We start from the raw sequence: 21944 nt of genomic DNA, 5'->3' as shown, positions 1-21944 counted from the left end.
AAATACTAGGTGGTGCATGAGAACACTCTGTACATCTCCCTGACTCTGTCAGCCTTGAACCTAACCTAACCCCATGACTCCAACCCCTTCTAATCCAACCTACTTCTTAGAACCAGCCTTGAGCAACATCCATACCTATTACGTGCCTGGACCTATGCCCAACCTGCTCCCAAACACCGCCTGTGTGACCTGCCTCTGCCTTGTCCCAGACGGGGAGCCTGAGGTCCTGGCCAGGTTTCCACATAGTATCAGCTTGAGGAGAAGATATTCAACAGCAAATAAAGGCATATAAGCTGATGAAGCAATACCAAAACACACTAAGTAGAATACCCACAGTTACTTGGACTTCCTGAATAAATATTTATTATGAATGAGGAATTAGGTAGTGCTCAAAAAGAAAAAGCATGAATCTTATCTTTTGTTTCCTCAAATACATTTTCCTCAAAAATAAGAACAAGTGAAATAAAGTACTTGTAAGTGAAAGTGGAAGACTGAAAACTGTTTTGAAATTACCAAAACTAATGTATTTTAATCAACTGATTTAACACACTGGTAAGAAAAGCTGAGTTGCCAAGTACTTCTCATTCCCTTTCACAGAAAACCCAATCCTTGTCCAATATTCCTTAAACTCGGAATAGTCATTATAACTGAATCAGTCTTCCATGGGGATTCCTTAGCCCTTTAAATTTCTTTGACACAACATCACTACTGTTCAATGGGTTTTTATAAAATGTGGATTATGTATAACAATTTAGATACTACACGTTTCCCCTAAAGCAAGCATCCAGCATATAAACCTAAGATAATGATTTTTTTCACCCTCACTGAATCTGAAAGGTTAAAAACCAATGTAATTTCAAGTGTGGGCAAACTACAAACTATGATGTTAAAGTCTCAAGAATTTGCTCAGGGAAGTCTTCATCTTTGCCCACTCTTCATGCTTCCAGAAGTATCAGTGCTGGTGTCCAATGTCAAGATGTTTGTACCACCTGAGCCTCCCTTTACGATACAAGTAAGGATGTAAATACTTGGAGTTCTCCCATGTTTAGCTTGAGCTTGTCAGACTAAATTAACTCAGTGGCACAAGAACATCAATTCTTTGAAGGTGAAACAGCCAGAGCAAAGTTGAAAATAAAAAGCATGAAGTCACTGCATAACACGATGGAGAGAATGATTTGTGCACGTTATTCTGAATCTTCTATTTCAAGACAAGGACCTTGAGGCCTGGAAAGGGTGGGTCCTGTCAAAGGCCCCATGGACAGCGGTGGGGAAACTGGTACTTGAATTATGGTCGCCTGTCTTACTTAGTCTCAATCAGTCCACTTAATTTATGGATATCCAATTTAAAATATTTTAGAACTCTTCACCCAGCTTTAAAAAGGGGGCAGGGGAATGAACCTTAAAGCCCTGTCATGACAAAATAAGGAAATAAAAAATAAAAATCCTAACACAGCAATAATTCCAAACCATTATTTAAAAAAATCACTAAGAAGCTATGAAATGTTCATTCAGTCATCAGATCTCCACTTACTAAAACTTAACTTCAGTGCTCTACTTTCTCACAAATTATGCATAGTTACTAGATTGGTAATTACACTACGTAGGATTTTTTTTTAATCCAACCAAAACTACTTCTCTACATCCACACAGAGCTTTGTACCGTTTCTAGTGCAGAGCATACCTGCAACAAATGCTATTATTATTTACCAATACACAAAACTGCTATAATACAAAACTGCTTCAAACACACTGGCACCCACCTCCCCCCAAATATTCTTTCTATTCCTCTTTGACTTTTGAAAAAAAGGCCACAAACAGGAAGGCCCACTAAGTATCACAAAAATGCCAACTCATCTAACAAAAAGGTCTGCCTTCCATCTGTCGTTCACTTCCAGTACTTTATTTTGCTTACATTACTCAGTTCTTCCATGACTCTACAATCCCGCACACACCCCACCTCGACCCTTCACTGAGTTAACCCCTTCTCATTCTGCAGATCTAATCAAATGTCACTTAGGGAAATCCTGAATCACCCCAAAGTCAGATGAGGTTCCCCATTTAATTTCTTCTGAAACTCCCTGTGCTTTTCCCTTGTAACACTCATCACGTTTGTCCATATATATCTGGGTGCTCATTTGGTCAATATCCTCCTTCCCACTGGACTCTGTTTCATGCCCCCAGTGATGATCACTACTTTATTCCCCACTCTAGTCCAACTATTAGCATAAGAACTGGTACTGTGTATATAATAAAGACCTGTAGAATAATGAATAACCCTAATTCCACATAGAACAGCAACAAATTAGATCAGTGTTTTTCAAACCACCCTTCACAGTCAGATCAGTGTTTTCAAAACTTCTAAATTATGACCAACACTTCTTTTAAATGAAAACGAACAGATTATAACAGAAATGGGGGGGGATCATGCTTATTATATGTAGTAAGCTGCATGAAACTGTCATTTTCTTCATATATATATGACCCTTTCTAACTATGGGTCATGGTCCAAAACGTTGGAAAGCCACTGAACTGAATGTCCCAATACAACTCCTCCCAACTTCCCACCAAACTGCTCAAAAACGTGCACAAAATGGCAAAACTGGCAGCAGTACGAGAAAGAGGCAGGGAAAAGCCAAAATCTAGGCATTATTTCCACTAACTCTGTGAAGGATAGGTAAAAAGAAAATTCTTGAACCACATGAACCTGAAAGACTCGCACTGCACCTCTGGAAATTCAACAAGTCAGATGCTCTGATGAATGCAGAAAAAATTCTGAGTCGAACTCAGGAACGCAGAAGATACAACTGGCCCGATAAAGATGAGGACATACCCCAACTACATGGGAGGCACCTTTCAAACTAGCATAAGCAAGGGGACCCCAAGTGCAAATGAGGGTCAAAACTAACTAGAGACACACACAAAATACTGCTGCAGATTTTATTACAAACTAGAATACAAGAGTCTAAAGTCTACACTTAAAATTTAAGCTATACGCTGAAATATATATATAGTGTATATATATAAATATGATGGAAATTGAGAAGTGGCAAGAAGGCAAAAAAAATAAAGGCATACTAAATTCTCTGTTGTGCGGAGGAGTGGGATCAAAAGTTATTCAGTTCTTCGACTTTGGGAACCAGAGAAACACAGAATCATGAATGTATTTGGAAAACAGAGATAATCACTAGTAAAGTGGAAACTAGATTTGGCCATTTAAAAATAGTTTATATATATGAAACAAATGATACATAGAAAAAGACAGAAAATAAAGTCCAGAAAGTATATTAGATTGAACCGTAGGAAACTGCCATTTTTATAGGTCAAAAGCAGTCAAATAACAATTTCATATGACTCAATCCATCAACAATGACAATAATAGTGTCAGCTAATTTGTTCAGTGTACGAGGCACTTTTAAAGGATTGATTGAAAATCTATGTATGCATGTTCCTTTACAAATAAAAACTGTAGTCCTAGAGACATTATGTAATTTATCTGAGGCCATGCAGCTAAATACTGGTGGGAAGAAGTAAACCAGTGCTTTTCACAGTACCTCTCAGAAAAAAAAACTTAAAGAATTAAAGTCAAACATATTGGCCATAACAATAAATATTAAAGGAATAAGTTTCCCTTTGAGAGGTATGTTAAAATCCAATCAAATGTTGCTTATAAGTAAAAATATATGAAACAAAATGACAGACACCAAAAGTTTAAAATCAGAAGGATGAGTGAAATTATTTCAGACAAAGAAAAGAAGAAAACACTGAGAACATTAATATCAGGAAAATAGCAGCATGTAGTTCCAAACGCATAAAGGGTTATTTTATATCGATAAACAAAATAAAGGCCTAACAGTAATCTTTATGCATTTAATATTATGGTAACACATAGAAATTGCTATCAAGAAGCTGACAAAAGCCCATTTGTAGAAAGAGACTAAAGGACCATTCTTATCAGTCTGTGACAGCTGAAGTACAGAATCAGGACACAGAGGATATGAATAATATTACTATAGTGGCTGAGTTAATAAACATATCTGCACTTGTCACCTGTAGAAACCATGCTCTTTTCAATCCTCAGGACACAGAAATCCCTAATACACAATAAGTAAAACTTGTACAAACCTCACTTAATTACCATGATAAATAAAACCAATAATTTATGCAAAAGTTTCTACGTAAACAATAAAGCAATAGTCAGCCAAGTCCTACTGAGCCGCTAGCTGCATTCCCAAAAAAGTCAGGTATTAACAAAAATGTTCACTTTCCCTGTACTGTTTTACATTTTTAGTGATTCTATTAGCACAAAACATAGAAGTTAAGCTATCTTCATTTTTTTAACTGCCACCTTCGGACTTTTATATGAAAATTCCTCCTCCCTCGATAATGACTGACTCAAAATTTAAAATAAAATACTGCTCATTATTTCAAAATCATTGAAAATGAAGTCATGTACGTCAAAGATGACAACAAAGTTGATCCATGTCTACTCCTTCATTGAAAACAAATGACCTAGTATCAACTCAAGAAGTGAGAACCAGAGTTTTGTCTATTTTCTTGATTTTTTTCCCCATCAAATCAGCCCATCTTTTTCTTTAATCAATGTCTCCCTCCTCTTCTATTCTCACCTCCCAGTTTCACTAACCTATTTGAACTCACCTTTCAAGCCCCCACATAAATGCCACTTTCTCAGAGATACTTTCCTCACCCTCGCAGACAAGGTCAATCCCCATGACACTTCCAGGAGACCCTGCTTTCCTCCCTAATTCCAAGTAACTTGCAGTTACTTGTTCAGAGGCTGTCTCCTTCACTAGACTGTAAATCTCATGCAGTCGAGACTGTGTCTTATTTACTATAACATGTGGAGATGGTAAATATATTGATTCTTTTATTCAGAAAATTTCAGTTCAAACAAATTTTTAATTCAAAATATTTGAGTTCTACATGCAAGGTATTACCCTAAGGGTATTACACTGGGAAAACGGCAGTAAATAAAACAGGAATTTTTTTAAATTAATACTTTCCCTCATCAAAGAAGTAAAAACAATATAAATGCAATGGAGAAGAAAATAACAGGCAAGCTCGGTAAATGGGAAGGGTTATACAATGTTAAATGTAGTGATCATTAGAGAAGGCCACACTAAGAGGTGACATTTGAATTAAGATGTGAAAATGATGACAAAGCAACCATATGGACGCCTGGAAACAGAGCATTCCAGCAAGAGGGTACAGTCGATGGCAAAGAGCTAGAAACCACAGTCTACTCTGTAGGTAAGTCCATACATGGTTCTTGTTTAAAGTAAGGATAGAACTCTGGGAACATGAGTACCTAAAGATGGGCAGAGAAGCAAAAACTCTTAAAAGAATAAAGAAGCTAACAGAGATAGGAAATGATTAAATATGATACATATTAAATACTGTGACTATCACGTGGTCAATGGAAAATTAACGTAAAAGATTTTAATTCCATGTGTACTTATGATACAAAGCAAAATGCTATAAATATTCAGTAATATCAAATATTTTAAAAACTGCAAGAGTTACCCCAAAATGGAATAAGGAAGTTATCCCTGAGCAGTGGAACTATGGATGAGTCCCGCCAAATTCCAAAATGAGCACGTACTGTTTTTACAACTTTCAAATGGAAATGAGTATAATTTTAAAGAATCATAACGGCTTAGAGAGAAAAAGGCTGAGAACAGATTATCTTTGCTCTATCTTACTGCAAGAAGGCATGCCAATATAATTTCCTGAAATGAACATATATTTTTAATTGGAAAAGATCTTTTTGTAACCAGGTAAAGAGCAAAGTTCTACTGTATGTTATTTTTAACCTTCATCAAGCAATTAAAGCTTAAATTTACTTGACCAGAGTTTATACACCCCCATGGCAAACTTGCTGGGGTTTCTCAAAGTCTGGGCTTTAGGCTGAGAAGTTTTTCAGCTTGTCTTTTACTACAGTGATGACAGTAATATGATACTCAATGCTGTTAGTACAGCAGTAAACTAAAACTGTATTTGCAACTCCACTCAGGCCCCAAATCACCAAGAATCTTCCAATTCTTTTCAGGATGTTTTTTTCCTTTGCCTGAATGGATTGTTTTGGAAGCTTTTATTCATCTCAAAGGAACATCAAACTGAAACTCCATCTCCTTTGTATTATACCAGGACCACCTCATCAGAGAAGCCATAGTGGATGTTCACTGAATGTTTGACAACCTACAAAACTATTTTAAGCACCTGCTGGATAGAAAAAGTACCTGAAGAATCAAAAAATGACTTACTGTCCTTGTTAAGACACCTAGTACTTATATCAATGGGAGAGGATACTTTCACAATGTGTTCGGATATCAAATCATCATGTTGTATACTTTAAATATCTTAGTTTTGTCAATTACACTTCAATAAAGCTGGGAGGAATTTTTTTAATAATTTTTAAAAACCCACTGAGTATATATCACTTTTCTCACTCTAAAACTTCTCTCCAACTTATCACATCAATTTCACTGGTATTTACTCTGACATATAACAAGTACTCCTGAATACTGCCACGCTTTAGCTTCTCAGCTAAGTTGCAAGCTCAAATTTCCAGCTACCAGCTGAAAATCTCTGCCTCCTTAGCTTTAGACACGTCTAAAACCAGCATGCCTCACTGACACAATCCTCATAGCCTCATGCCCCTGCTCTCTGCTAATGGCATCGACGTGCCCTTTTTTGTCCCCAGAAGCTCCCTGCACCCTTCTGTTGGCCCTGCAAGGCTGACCCAAAGGGCTTCCCTGGTGGCGCAGTGGTTAAGAATCCGCCTGCCAATGCAAGGGACACGGGTACGAGCCCTGGTCCGGGAAGATCCCACATGCCGTGGAGCAACTAAGCCCATGCGCCACAACTACTGAGCCTGTGCTCTAGAGCCCGCGAGCCACAACTACTGAAGCCCACACACCTAGAGCCCGTGCTCTGCAACAAGAGAAGCCACCGCGATGAGAAGCCCACGCACTGCAATGAAAAGTAGCCCCTCCTTGCCGCTACTAGAGAAAGCCCGTGCACAGCAACAGACCCAACGCAGCCAAAAGTTAATTAATTAATTAAAAAAAAAAAAAGACTGACCCAAAGCAGACCACCACTCAGCCACAAATTGTAACCCATCACTCACATGCAGCTCCTGGGCCTTCGATATGACTCCTCTGCACGGAATGAGCTTCTCAGCCCACTTGCCCACTGAGGCCAGAAACCCCTTGCAAATGTTTCCTCTACTCCAAGGTAGAGTTACTCTCTCCATCCTCAGATGTTCAGAGGGCACTTTGTCTAAACCTCGGTTTACAATATTTATCACTGTCTGCGTGATCTCAGGCATTTGTATCCATGCCTCTCCATGTCTAGAAGCTGGTTGAGAGCAGGGAACCATCCTTGCTTGGTGGTTGCTTTTCCTTTTTTTAATTTTCGTACTGTAGTGTCCTCAGCCGAGCACAGGGACTGAATCTCATAAGCCTGCAGAGATTTTAGCTGCATGAAACTGAACTGACAGGGTCTCAGATAAAGGGAGGAGAGCACAGATCCTACTGAATTTGGAAAAGCCAAGTCATCCTGCCCTAGCCTTTGAACCTCTGGGTCTCTGTGTCTACTCAGAAAGCAAAGCAAGCCGTTCTCTGTGGAATTATAATAAATACCGGGTACAGAATGAATTCCTCCTTTTCTCGACATGACAATAATCCCTCTCCCAACAAATCATAGTCCAAGATGGCAAAGCAGCCCCTTAACAAAAGGCAATTCTATTTCAGCTGTGCTGCTCCCTGGGTTAAAAACTCTCCATCCTTATCACCTGCTGATTGCCGACTGCTAGGGGGGCCTCGTTTAATGCTCCCATGACGAAACCTGCCTATAATGAGTAACTCCCCCTATCTGCTCTGCTCTAGAAGCAGTTGATAGGCCCTCCCCAGCTGCCTTGCCTTGCACCTAACAAAAGGTTCGCAGATACCCACCACGTGCTTCTAAATGCCCCGCCTTCCCTCGCCAGACACCCGGATGAAGCAGAGTCCTGGTGGAAATAACATTCTGGGGCAATGATATTTGTTGTCTTGGTTGTCACGCAGCTGGAAATCATTTTCTTCTTTCCCATTCATAATAGCCCAACCTTCCCATCTCTGGGACAAGAACCCTTTTTTGTGTTTGTTTTTGGTTTTTTTTTTTTTTTTTTGGCTGGGCCACACGGCTTGTGGGATCTTAGTTCTCCAACCAGGGACTGAACCCGTGCCCCCTGCAATGAAAGCGTGGAGTCCTAACCACTGGACCACCAGGGAATTCCTCATAGCACGCTGCACCGATTCAGGAAGAGCCATGCAGGCTCCTGGGACCTCAAACGTCTGGCCCATGGTGGCAATCTCAATCACAGCCTCTCCAAAACGAAAAGAGGCAAGAGAGAGCACATGCACGCACAGACACATACCCCACATGCATCAATATATATAAACACAAACATTAGGTTTGTATAAGCAGAAGTACAATTATGGAAGGCTACGTAACAAATTCATGACAGAGGGGTTGGTTACACCAGATGGGTAAGCTAGAAAGAGCAGAGGGATATTACATTTCCTTTAGACACATCTGTATCATTTGAATCATTACAAAACCCCCATCTTTCTATAAATGAATGCAGCTATCTTCTGGTGAGAACACTTTCTACTGTGTTCATAGCCGAGTGACTTAAACAGGATAAGTAAAATGCATTAACCAAGCAGAGTTCACTGTGGCATGACCTCAAAATAGGTCTGACTTCCCAGCAAGGCTAGGTTTGGATTATTCTAGGAAGCAAGTTATCAACTGACTATAGAGCCTCAAACACAAATTGCGTCAAAAGTTAGAATATCTGAAATGAGAAGGAAGCAAGGGCTACAGATAAGACACAGTTACGTCTATCTCTAGACTTGACAACTAAGAGGTAAATCTGGGCAAAAATGTTTCAAGTTTATAAAACGAAAATGAGAATACCAGGATCCATCTCTTCTCACCTTGTTAAGAAAAGCTAACTGACCTGAAAACACTGGGCCTAGTTTGAAGAAAACATTCCTAAAGTTGAAACTCAACAAACATGCTCCATGTCTGAAGATGTTTCAGAAGAACTTCAGTCATGAACATAATATGATAGAATGCAAGCTCCTCGAGAGAGGGGACCTTCTGTGTCTTGTTTCCTACTGTTCCCCAGTACCTTGTAGGTGTGCAACAAATATTTACTGCATCTGGAATAAATGAACAAATTAAAGATTAAGGAACAAGTAAACGAAAACTAGAATTAGCAACCAGATAATATCAGTGCCTATTCTTATTTTATAGATATAAAAAGAATTGGGCTTCCCTGGTGGCGCAGTGGTTGAGAGTCCGCCTGCCGATGCAGGGGACACGGGTTCATGTGCTCCGCAACGGGAGAGGCCACAAGAGTGAGAGGCCCGCATACCGCAAAAAAAAAAAAAAAGAAAAAAAAAGAATGGAACTTCGACTCATTCAGCAATAACAACACTGGAAATTAAAAGCCCCTTGATTCCCTCTATCTTGATTACCTTTTTCTCTTCTGCGTTTCTTGTTTTATCTCCTAGGTCCCTCCCAGATCTTAATCTCCTAGGAGCCTTCCCTCACCCTCACCCCCACCCCATGCCCCTGAGGGTCAGGTGCCCCTGCTTGGTGCTCCCACAGTGCCCTGAGCTTATCGCCCTGTCACACTGAATTGCAATCATCATTTGTTAATATGTCTGTAAGCTCAGCTCCTGCTGGAGGGTAGGAATCCTGCCTTATTCATCCCCCCTCCCTGCCTCCATCTAGCACCTAGCACAATGCTTGGGTTATAGCAGACGGTCAGTTCAGTGCTGCTAGGGGTAGAACAGAACTTGTTTCCTCTGCCACCAAATCATTGCTCCTTCCAAAGAGCCAGGAGTATCCTTCTGTTAGGGCCAAGTTTCAGAATGAAGGCAGCTTGGGGATTGGTCAAGAAGAACCGCTTAAACATAGAGGAAGAAAGTTGAGTATAGCAGACTTACATGAAATCGAATCCAGTCTATTGTTCTGAGATTTAAGAAAATGGGAAAAAAGAAAATTTGCTAAAAAGGAATGGTTCACAGTAGCCCCCTCTGTACAGTGAATCCTAAACCTTAAGAAGCCAAGGCACACACAATGGCCATAATGAACAAGAGCTCCTTTAACAACAGTTTCAACCTTCGAAATCCCACCCCAAAGAGATCCATAACCAGGTTTTACTAGTCCAACTTTCTCTCTTTCAGAGAAAGAGGCTGGTTCTGAAATCCCTTTCCTTTATCTCCATATTAAATAAAACAAACACAACCTGATCTACCTCATTCAGGCTTACACGTTATTTGTTTTAGCACTGGACTAAAGTTAAGAGTCTGCCCTGTCCTTACACCACTTTTTTTAAAAACAGTACCACAAAAATCAAATAAATTATAGCCTAAATCCACACATGTAGTAAAACAGTCCTCTCATTTCTGAAAGAAATTTGAATGTTACATGAGCTTCAAAGTTGAAGTTTCTACAGTACTGATCAGATGACAGGAACCAACGTCCAAGGATTGAGACAATTTTCTTTGCCCCACACCCCCAGGTCAATAATAGTAACAACAATATTACTCTGAAATCATACCAACCTGCTGAAAAAAAAAAGCCAGGGAATTTAAATAAAATCACCAAAACCAGCACTCTCCCTCCCCCCTCCTAAAAAAACCAAAAGAACTTTGAGTTACTTCAACTTAACTAATTTAATTAATTGATTAAACGTGCCAAACCCAAGTTCCCTTGCAGAAGATAAAACAAACTGCTGGGAGGATCATTCAAATTGTATTCAGAAGACAGTAAAAAGCAGCTGACCTAATCTCCTTTCATCATCTGTCTCCTTATTAGCCCAGCACCTCCAGATTCGAAGGCAATTAGAAGACTTACTCAAATCAGCTGCACCTTTGACATGCAGCTGAAAGGCCACCCACTCCCACCTTTGACACAGAGGTATCGCGGTGTGAGAGGAAACCTCCAGAGTTGCTGGAAGTCTCTCCCAAATGGAGCCCACAGAGATTCTTCCTGTCTCAGAGATAATGAGCTATACACCTTTGCTCTGGACAGTTAGGGGAAAGAACAACAACAACAACAAAAGAGGCAGATGACCAGAAAGGAGGTTCCCAGAGAAGCATTCATCTACGGCACTGGGCGAGCTACTTCTATTGGAGGTTAAACTTAATAAAGGATCTTCGTGGTGTGTCAGCCCTCACTGCAACACCAAGGGTGCTTCTCCCTTCTCCCCAACATCACCCCCTTACCTTTTACAAGGGCGTTAACCCCATTTCTGAACTAATAATAATTCTCTTCTGTGCTGCAAATATTCAACCGCTGTGAAATACTATGTATAACATACACACAGTCAAGAATGTCGGTTGCCATGAGAGTCACGTTTCAATTAGCATTAACTAGCAGGCCCTTCCCTAAACAAAAACAAAACAGAATGCTTTCTTGGTCAGCTCTGAGCCTGGAGAGCAATTTTAACCCACATGCTTCAAGGGCCTCGCAAGGTCCAGATGTAACACAATAACATCATTAATTTTCATAAATTATATTTCTCAAAAGGCCACTATCAATTTGGGGGCAATACGGGCGAAGAAACTGCATATTCTTTATTCTGTAACCTTTCTATAATCTGGATAAGCTGGCAGCAGCGCCCTGAAACTCACTCGGCATGAGTTACGAGGGTATGTGATGGAATCAGGGCCCAGGCACCTCTCAATCATTTCAGCCCTCTCTATGCCCAGTATTTGTGACTCAGTGCCTTCCTGCGTTGTGGGGTTAAACCGTACTTCCCCCTCCCTGTCCCTAGGTAGTACAATTCCTTAAAATAACAGCCAAGGTCCCCACAATTTATCGCCTTGTATCCTTCCAGCCTCCATTACTCCAGACTCCAACTACATAGTTCACTCCCCACCATTCATCTTTTAAGAGACACATCATTTTCATCCTTCAAGTCCTTTTTGTGAAGTCTGCCCCAGAGACAGAATTTAATTTTCCATTGCCTGGCATGCCAAGTTTCTTAGATTCTACAGCTGCCGCCTAGTTATGCAACCCAGCTGCTATATATTGAAGTTAGCTGCATCTTTTCCCTCTGTACTGCAGCTCTTTCTAGAGCCTCCTTTTTCTCATCCTTGTATCTGCCACCGTCGAAGGAATACAGTAACTGCTTATCCGATTAAAATTTCCTCCTTTTCTCCCAACTTTCTAAGGCATCCATGATAGCTCTCCATGAGATAGCTAAATAACACTACAGGGATTTGGAACATAGCGTGGTATGTAAACATTAGAAACCAAATAAGATGCTGAGTTAGCAAGGCCAGAGCAAGCTTTCAAATTTTAAACCAAGTTTTATTACATCACACTTCACTTTTAAAATGCACCATGTTCCTCAAGTGTGTATGCATATAGGTACCAAAAAAAAAAATTAAAGAAAAGGGAGACAGGCCACACATCAAGCACAGATATTAAAATCGTGACCTCAAACTAAATCTCACGTCTTGTTATTTGGACACTTTGAGCGTCCCAGTGAAAATGATACAGTATATTCCACTCAGGTTGCAACTTTCCTTACTAAGCATTTGAAATAAGATTCTCCTGCCTAAAAATCATGAACTTCAGACTGACTGTCACTATGTATCAAAAAGACTTAGCAAGTGAGAGTTTTACTTGCTTTGAATTTTCCAGTAGGTCTAACAGTCAGAACAGATTCAGTAAAACCTTGAGAAGTCTGTGGTAGAATCTTCTTTTAAATCAAATTACTTTTCAGAAAAGATTAGCTTCAAATAAAAACAGACATTTCAAACTCAGGTGTTGAAAGGGCTGCCACTTACATTCCCACGTCTGGTAACTTTTCCCATCACTCGCAGAGATTTCTGAGATCCACTGAGTGCGCTCAGCACTGAGCTGCAGCTCATCTCTTGAGAGACAACGATGCAAATGGGAAGTTGGCCAGGTCAGACTACAGACTCCAAGTCAATTTTAAGGTTAAGTAGCTCACCCACTTTAAATAATACGGGTAGTGGAAGACTGACTGCGGTGGGGTAGGGTGGTATTATTGATGTCCTTGTGCAGGAGGAAAGAAAAAACAGGGGAGAACCGACTCCCAGCTCCAGGTTCTTCCCCCTCCAGGCATCTCCCACTGCTGCTTTTCCTCAACCCTCTTGGCCTTCCTGCCCTCCCCCTTACCTCCCAGACTAACAGTTGACACTTCCCTCTACTCTCTCCCTACTGTTCTAACATGGGATAACCACCCTCCAGTTTGTAGTGCTGGGGGGGGGAGCTGGAAGGAACAGCAGAGATGATCAAACCCCTCCATTTTCCAGATGAGTACACCAAGAAGGAGGACCAGCTGACCTAACCGGCTAAAGTCGCACCACTAGGGGACGTGGTGTGTCTGTGGTATCAGATTATGATAACCCAGTCCTCCTGCCTGGCCCCTCAGCCCGGCCTTCCCGCCACACACTACCTCTTTCTCTGGCTACTTGGCTTCTTTATCCTCAAATTAAATGGTATCAAGAAAAATGCAGCCTTAATAATGCTGATCGTTATTCACAATTTTGCTTTTGGGGCAAATATGCTCCGGCCTCCCCAGAATTGGAGAATCAAGGGCAGAAACAAATGGATGACATTATGCATGTGTGTGTTAATGCAATTTAATTCGGTCCAAATTTCAGTACACACCCTTTTTCCTTGGGGCTTACTACTCTTATTTGACAAGGAAATAGTTTCTTAGGAAAATGAACTTAGTTTTAAACCAGCACGGTCTCCCTCTTAACCCGAATTGCAAGCTTTGAAAAACAGACCTCCTGCTTCACAGTTATGTTTAGGCTGGGCAAACGACACTTAATGCAAATAGGTGAAAATCACGGACTGTTAAAGCCCGAAGGAATAGAGGATTTTGCTCTCATAACTGCAGTCACCTGTTTTCAAGATTCATGTTTGTAAATATGTATCTATTCCAATGGGAAACAACGCGTTCATAGAGAAACTTTAACAAGCCAGCGCTCACTGGAAACCCACATTTAGGAAACCTCCATAGATTTCAACAACAAAAAAAAGAGAAGTAGCAGCAGAAAGCAGCAATCTCAGGCCCCGGACTGAAGGCAGCAACAAGTACTGGATACCGTCATTCTTACACATCAAAGTCCAAATGGCAGCAAAGAAAAACAAGAATAAATGGTAAATCCATTCACAACAAACTAGTCCTGCGCACACGCGCGCGCGCACACACACACAACGAGCCCGTCTATTTCAAAACCACCAACTCAAAGCCAGGTCCCTCCCTTGCCTTTGATTCCCCAGTTACTTGATAAACGTGTCTGTTAGACGTCCGGACAGAAACTTAAGTTTAAAGTCCTCAGGCAGGGAGAGACCGCTGCGTGGCCGGTGAGAAGCAAGTGGTGGGGAAGCTCAGCGCTGCGGGTCGCGGGGACCCCCGGCGGTCCACGTCCACCGGGACGCGGCTTGGGGGTAATGTTGAGCGCCTCCCGCCTGCCAGCTCGGGCCCCCACCCAGACCCAGGTAACCGGAGACCACCTACGTGTCACTTGGGCGGGTCCCGGCCGCTGGCACGGGGCACAGCGTGGGCCCCGGGGAGCGCTGACCCGGTTGGGAGACGGGAGGGGCGGCGGCCCGGGCGGCTGCGGCCACTTCCCTCCCGGGGCTCGATCAACTGGTTGGCTGGGGAGGCCAGGAGCGCCTCGCCTCCTGCAGGTCGGCCCGCGAGCATGCACACCCACCCACACCCGGCACAGGCGCGCGCGTACACACACACAGACACACACACACACACAGCCACAAAGCCCGTCTGCCGCAGGACAGCGCGATCCCAGCGCGCCGTTTGGCGGCGGAAGGGACCCGGCGAAAGCTGGCTCCGCGCTCAGAAGGCACCGTCCCCTCGCGCCACCCCGTGCCGCGCCAGTCCCTTTACCTGCGCCCGTCGCCGCCGCGCGTCCGGCTCCCGCCGCCCCCGGGCTGGCTTCAGACTGCGCGGTCAATCCCCGCAGCCCCCGCCCCGCGGCCCGCCGAGCCCGGCCCTCCGCCCGCCCCTCGGCCGTCGCCCGGAGCGGGGCCGCCCCCTGCGCCCACCCCGCCGGGGTCCCGCGCGCGCGGCCGGGAGGCCGGGGAGGGCTCGGCGGCGCCGGGGCCCAGGCCGCCCGAGATCCCGGCAGGCTCCGCTGGGGGACAGGGGCGTTGCGGCTCCGGGAGCGTCAGCCGCCGCTCGGCCCCGACTGCTCCGGCTTTGGCGCGCTGGCAGGGCGGCGGGGGAGGGGGGCGCCGAGGGAGGGCCGCGGGAGCAGGGCGGACGCCTGCCCCCTTCTTCCTCCGCCTTCTTTCTTTTCTGCAGGCTCCACGTAGCACAAGTCAGCAACTCCCACACCCCCGACTCCCTCCCCCTGGCTCATTCCCTTACCTGGCGCGACGCCCCCAGAGCCCCTAACCTCTGTGCTCCTCCTCCCCCATCCAGTTGCCAGACTCCCCGCCCCGCCTGCAGGGGCGGGGGCGGAGGGTAGCCCAAGCCTCCCATTCATCATCTTCCCACCGCCCCCCACCCGGATCGGACCCACCCGCGTCTGGAGACCCACGGCCTCCAGCTCCGGATCTCCATCCCCACCCGCTCCCGCGCTCACCTCTGCGACCGGCAACTTGCGGGACTCGGGCGGCCTCTCCTACACGTTGCATTTTCATTTCGTCGCTCTTCTCTCCCCACTTGAAAAGCTCTGGAAGACATCGCAGGGCCCGCAAAATCCCCGATGTCTGGCCTCTCTCGTAGTTCCGTTTCCAAACTTTCCCGGAGGCACAGAGTTTCTCCCAGTGCAGCCTTCAAGTCGAGGCTGCAAAGAACGCAGAGTCAATTTTGCTGCCGGAAAGGTGCACACGTTTCCATTTCTGAGTTTTCGATTGCCTGGGTCTGCAGACCAAAGCAAGTGTGACTGTGCTCCCCTAGTTCTCCATATCCATGATTATAAATTTCTCTTCCGCTTTCCCAGTGTAACTTTGCAAGTGCAAACTATCAATTTTAGAAGAGTAATTAAGGGCGGGGAATACACACCTGGAGGTGTGGTTGGGAGCGGCGCAGGACTAAGGCCTGGGGATGGTTCTCGGGAAAGTGGCGGGCACAGAGATTCGCCCAGGTTCTGGAACAACACCCGGTCCACCGGGGGCTCTCCAGCCGCGCCACCCCCTACCCACCTCCCACCCTTGGCTTCCTGGAGTGTTGGCAATTCTCTGCCTCTAGCTCCACTGCTAAAGCCGCGACACAACAAAAGTAGCAGCTTACGAGTAAAAACTGGGCAAACTCTAAACGGCACGTGGGGTCTACGACAGCAGTATGTCAGGGAACTTGGCAGGACTGATACAAGTACATATAAGAAAGAAACGCAGAACCAGGAGGGAGGGCTGCGTTGGTGGCAGTCACTCGGTAACCTTGGGCTTCGCAGAAATGGGAGGTCACCGGAAACCGCACAGGGCGGGGAGGGGAAGAATTCTTGGTGGGGATGGAAACGTCTCAAGCTTACAGTGAGGTCTGCCTGGAAGAGAACGTGACCGTCGCCCGCAAGTGACTGCTTCGAACCTTGATTGAGTTCGTCTTGCGGTTTTCAAAGGGCGCTCAAAGCTAAACCCTGACTGCTCATCCATTACTCTCAAGCTGTTTCCTTTTTCAAACAATGTAGCAAATCCCCTTTGTTAAAAAATCAGCCTTAAAGAACTCTGCTTCCTCTCCTTTCCTACCAATTTATCATTTATTTTATAATAATCCATTAAAATGTGAAAAAATAGAAATTTTAATACATGCACGGTGCTAATATGTTCATTTACAGCATGCAGAAATGCATATAAAAACTCTTATCGCAAAGATAATGAGAGCTGATCCTAAACTCTAAGGAAAGATACCAGGACAAATAGGAAAATGTCCACTATATAATCTAAATATAATAAAAAGCATATATTGGTAAGAAAAGAAAGACTATACTGAAAGGGACTTTTGTTTTGCACCATAGCTCTACCCACCTCAGAAAAATCACTTAGCTCATTTTCCTGTCTTCTTTCTACTACACGCTCTTTGTATTTACTGTTGGGTTTCTCAATACCAAAACTTCTATATCTAGTAAAAAGAATCTTTTAAAATTTTATTTAAAATAATTAAATTATTATATTAACTATAGCAATAAATAGTATCAAATAATTAATTTACAAATTAATTATTTCAATCTTTCACCCTTCCTCATAAATCAAAGATAAAGTGCAAATGAGTTTCTTGCCTACCACTCTGCTGGAATGTTTTCCCAGGATATTGATTTTACCTCTTACCATATTAAGGAATATGGTTGCTTCTGCTTTGACTATATAGTAACTGCCTTAACTACTCTGTGATCCTTTCTAACATCAAATGAGGAGTTCTGTCCACGCAAGACGTGTATTCAAGAGTTCCAAGTTATTGGCTTCAAAAAAACTTTCTTTCCTCTTTATTTGTCCTACCATGGCCTAGAATGAATTGGAGAGCAAAGTACAAGGTCAGCCTGGACAGACCTGTCTCCCTGACACATGCGGATCTGTCTGAATGAGACTGCTCTTCACCCAGTTTTTGTTTAATAACTTTAAAATCAACTGTAGGTTGTATGCCCAGTGTAAAAGGAGAGAGAAAATGAAATCCAATACAGAATCCAGTTCAGCACAGAGATTAATCCATCAAAACTAGTATTGTGTTCCAAACGAGCCAGTTTTCTCATCTGTAAAATGGGATAATAATACTAATAAAGTCTATTTTATCAGGTTCCAGGTTGCCTTTAACAAAGTAAGATAATATATTTGAGCAGGCTTCTTCAAACCCAACAGTAGGTGATGTTATTTCAATAGAGACGCAGAAAGATACCTTGATATACTTTCTTTAATGTTTTTATCTGTCTGTGGCCCTCCTGCCAATCAAACTGATTCCATTTCTTGGATAGTCATCGTAATGCTTTCTGTCCTAACCTTTCTCTCTTATCCTCTGCCAAGCAATGTTTCTCTAGATCTGTTTCTTCAAATGACTTCACCAGAGCCAGAGGCCCAAAGATAGCTGGTGCTGTCAAACGTGAGAAAAAATATTTTCAGCAAAATGAAGAGAATTTGAATGAGGAGTATTTCAAGTACAGTTTACATTAATATCTTGATAACTGTAGACTTTGTCAGATTATTGCTGTTATCTAGTGGTCCAAGGACTATAATCTGCAGAGCATTTAGGATTGAAACATTGGCTGTCACTACTTTTGGCTCTGTTATTTGTTCAGAAGGGTTTGCTGGTCATGCCAGTTCCCTCTGCCTTCCCACATTCCCTTCCATCTGGCAAAAAGCCTTTGAAATTTTCTACTAGAGAGTAATCAAACCTATCAGCAAAAAGATCTATTGGAAACTTTCCCTTCAGTCTGTTAATGTAGAGACTGACGCAGAGAATGTATTCCGGTGAAACAATACCCTGAGAGAATTCAGCCTGCTTGGGAAAATTTTTCAGGTGCCTCTCAGGCAGAGGTTTCTTCCTTGTTAAAATGGGGGTATTTATGCCTCGCTGCTGTTTTTCCCCTTGACTGGAAAGAAATCATTCTCCTTAGGAAACGTGTCTATTTTAAAAGGCCAGCGGCAGAGGTGGGTGAGGTCAGCCCAATGTAGTAAAACTAAAATAGCATAAAATAAAATAACACTCTTCAGGGTAGAAGTGACATAAAGAGACTCTAGGAACAGAGAGTAGAAGATGGGATTGTGTGTGCAGCAGCCCTGTATGAAGGCCAGACTACAATGAAATGAAAGCCCTAAATACACTGTTTGCTCACCTTTTTCTTATCACCTATTTCTGCATGAATAATCTGGGTAGTGTCTGAAGTAGATCAAGGGTGAGCAAATCCTTTTCCTGTAGTTTCCCTCACCCAAATAAAAAGGCTTTGATCTAAAACAGAAGGGGAGGGGGGAAGAAAATGAAGAAAAAACCATATATGTGTGTTACATGTATAATTTTAGAGCTAAAAATAGACCTAAATATCCAAAAACTCATAGAAAGGGTCACAAAACAAAAAGTTCTATAAAACAATAATAAAATTGGTAAATTTCTAGTAAGACTGATAGTGAGGAAAGAGAGAAAAGAAACAAGACTGTGAATGAAATTATAACTATAGTTTCGAGACTTTTTTTCTAATACTAACAGAATGTTGTGAACATTTTTAAAACTTAGCTGAAATAGATACTTTTTAATAAGATGCAAATTACAAAACTTTATTGAGTCAAACAAATTAAAAACATGAATATATTTGTAACTATTGAATAAATTAAATTCATATTTCTAAATCTACCTACGAAAAGGGTCAAAAATTTGGTGGCAAAGATTTACCAAATCTTCATAGGTAATCTCTATTCAAGTGATTTCAGAGAAAAAGAAGGAAAGCACCCCAATTATTTTATGAGCTAATAAAATCTTGATGCCAAGATCAGACATTAAAATAGAAAGAAAGGGCTTCCCTGGTGGCGCAGTGGTTGGGAGTCCGCCTGCCGATGCAGGCGACACAGGTTTGTGCCCCGGTCCGGGAAGATCCCACATGCCGCGGAGCGGCTGGGCGCGTGAGCCATGGCCGCTGAGCCTGCGCGTCCGGAGCCTGTGCTCCGCAACAGGAGAGGCCACAACAGTGAGAGGCCCACGTACCGCAAAAAAAACAAAACAAAAAACAAACAAAAACAAAATAGAAAGGAAAATTCTAGACCAATCTCAAAAGGAATAAAAAATTTTATTCTTACATATAATCAAACCAAGTTCAGCAATGTGTTTTTAAAAAATACATCACAAGCACATCAGGCTGATACCATAATGTAAGAATGGCTTCATATTAGAAAATGTAAAGAAATTTGCCACTCATTTTTCTTAATCTCAACAAACTAGAAAAGGGAGGAATTTCCTGAACATGATAGAGTTGCTACCAACAACCTAATTCTAGAGGCATTATTCTTAATGTTAATTCATTAAACATTTTCCTTTTAAAGTAAGAAAGAAAACGAGGATCACTTTACCATTTCTATTCCACATTGTAATAAAGCACCTGGCCAAGATAATAACACACACACGCACACACACACACAGAAATTGGAAGATATAAGGTGTGGAAAAGAAGAAAAAAGTGATTTGTAGATGATATAATTGTCTTCTGAGAAAATTCAGGCAAATCTAATAAAATATTAGAACAAAGAAGAGAGTTTAGCAACATTGTTGAATAAAAGATCAATGTACAATGAAGCCACAGCCCATTATAAATAATAAATGTTTGAAGGTCTCACTTATGTAGCAACAAATTTTTATTATAACTTGAATAAAAATTAAAAGAAAGGTACAGTATCTGTATTTACTATATGTAGAAAATTATAAAAATTTATTGAAGTACATGAAGAGGCCTCAATAAATGGATAGATAATATCATGTTCATGGACGAGAGGACTCCATAAACAGAGTGCCATCTACTCCAAATTGTAATAGGGTTTTTCATAGACCTTAACAAAGTGATTCTACAAGTCATGTGGGAGTGGAAGAGGCCAAGAATAACTAAGACAATTCTGAAGAAGCATAAGGAGGGAAAATTGTCGCTCCAGGTATCAAAATATTCTAAAGCTTCACCAACTGAAACAATGTAGGATTGGTGCAGAGACTGGTAAATAATCTCATGAAAGAGAATGGCAGGTTCAGAAACAGAAGCACACATAAATGAGATAAGCCCACGTAAAATAGTACATCGAAGATGTTCTCTGTAGTTCTCTTTAGCATTCTCTAAATATATTTCCGAAACAACATGGGATACCTACCTCACACTATAAACAAACATAAGTTCCTAATGATGTGAAGACCTAAAGTAAAACTTCCAGATTTTTAGAATATCTTCATCTTTTCAGGGTAGAGAAGAATTTCTTACAAACGGTGCAAAAAGTACAAACCATAAAAGAGTCTGCTCTTTTCTTTCAAATAAAATACGGCCGACTCTAATATGCTGGATTCTTGTGAGTTCTAGTAGTTGATGTGATGTCTGCCTCAAGACCTGCAATGAGTGTTCCAAGGAATATGCGCAGTGTTGTGCCACTCTGGGCAAAAGTGGGACGGGGTTTTCCCAAGTCATGTGTGTCTTATGTCATTTCTGTTGTTTTGACTTGACAGCCTATTATACCTCCTAGAGCAAGGTGGAAGAAGCAGTGGGGTAGTGGTCCCTTAACAGAAGGCTCTGAAACAGTTTTGGATGTGGACCCCCTTCAGAACTGAATCAAAGCTATGAGACTGCTTTACAGGTAAACGTAGGTATACATATTGTAGCAGAAGCAACTGCAATATCCATTCTCTCCTTTTGGGGCACCAGCTAGATTAGATTTCCCAGCCTCTCCTGCGATTAATCGAGGCCACGTAACTGAGTTGTCTCCAGTATAACTTGAGCATAAGTGACTTCTGCTGATTGTAGGACTACCAAAAACTCCTCTCAGGTGTGCTCCCTCAGGTTCTTTGTCCCTTCTGTTGATGGGATGGCAATACCCACACCAACCTTGGAAGCCACGGATGGAAGATGACAGGCAGCCGTGACTCCTAACGCTTGAAGGACGCTCCTGTCCACATGAAGGACAGCCTCTCTACTGATGTGAACATCTCTCTGGACATTTATGTGAAAAAGAAATTTTTTGTTCTTTGAGCCACTAAACTTGGGGAATCTCTCAGTTACCTTGGCTTAACTAATATATATATATATTCATACACACTTTGACTGTAATCTCAGGGGTTCAATGACACCCTATAGCCTAGATTGTGGATTGATCTGAGAAAAGTAGAGATTCTGATGACCTGCCCTCTAGAGTGGGCATTCGCCAGAAGTGGGCGTGTTACACCTTTGCACAAACTCTACTGGTCACATTGC

At 42.3% G+C, this 21944-nt stretch overlaps 1 protein-coding gene across 3 annotated transcripts in view; it reads right to left on the bottom strand.

The window, feature by feature from the left end:
- The window catches only part of LPAR1 (lysophosphatidic acid receptor 1), a 165094-nt gene extending 149102 nt beyond the window's left edge, over positions 1–15992 (bottom strand). Inside the window, exon 1 of one of the 3 annotated variants that reach the window (XM_060153343.1) lies at positions 15675–15992. The gene's annotated coding sequence lies outside the window, so the exon portion shown is untranslated. Of the gene's footprint in view, positions 1–14584; positions 14705–14974; positions 15040–15674 lie in introns of those variants that run through there. The other 2 variants (XM_060153340.1, XM_060153342.1) reach the window with 2 other exon arrangements.
- Positions 15993–21944: the final 5952 nt, after the last annotated feature.

Source organism: Lagenorhynchus albirostris, chromosome 7 (genome assembly GCF_949774975.1).
Source record: "Lagenorhynchus albirostris chromosome 7, mLagAlb1.1, whole genome shotgun sequence".
NCBI lineage: Eukaryota > Metazoa > Chordata > Mammalia > Artiodactyla > Delphinidae > Lagenorhynchus > Lagenorhynchus albirostris.
Note: the sequence above shows the minus strand (reverse complement) of the source record. Positions and strands in the feature narration are given on the sequence as shown.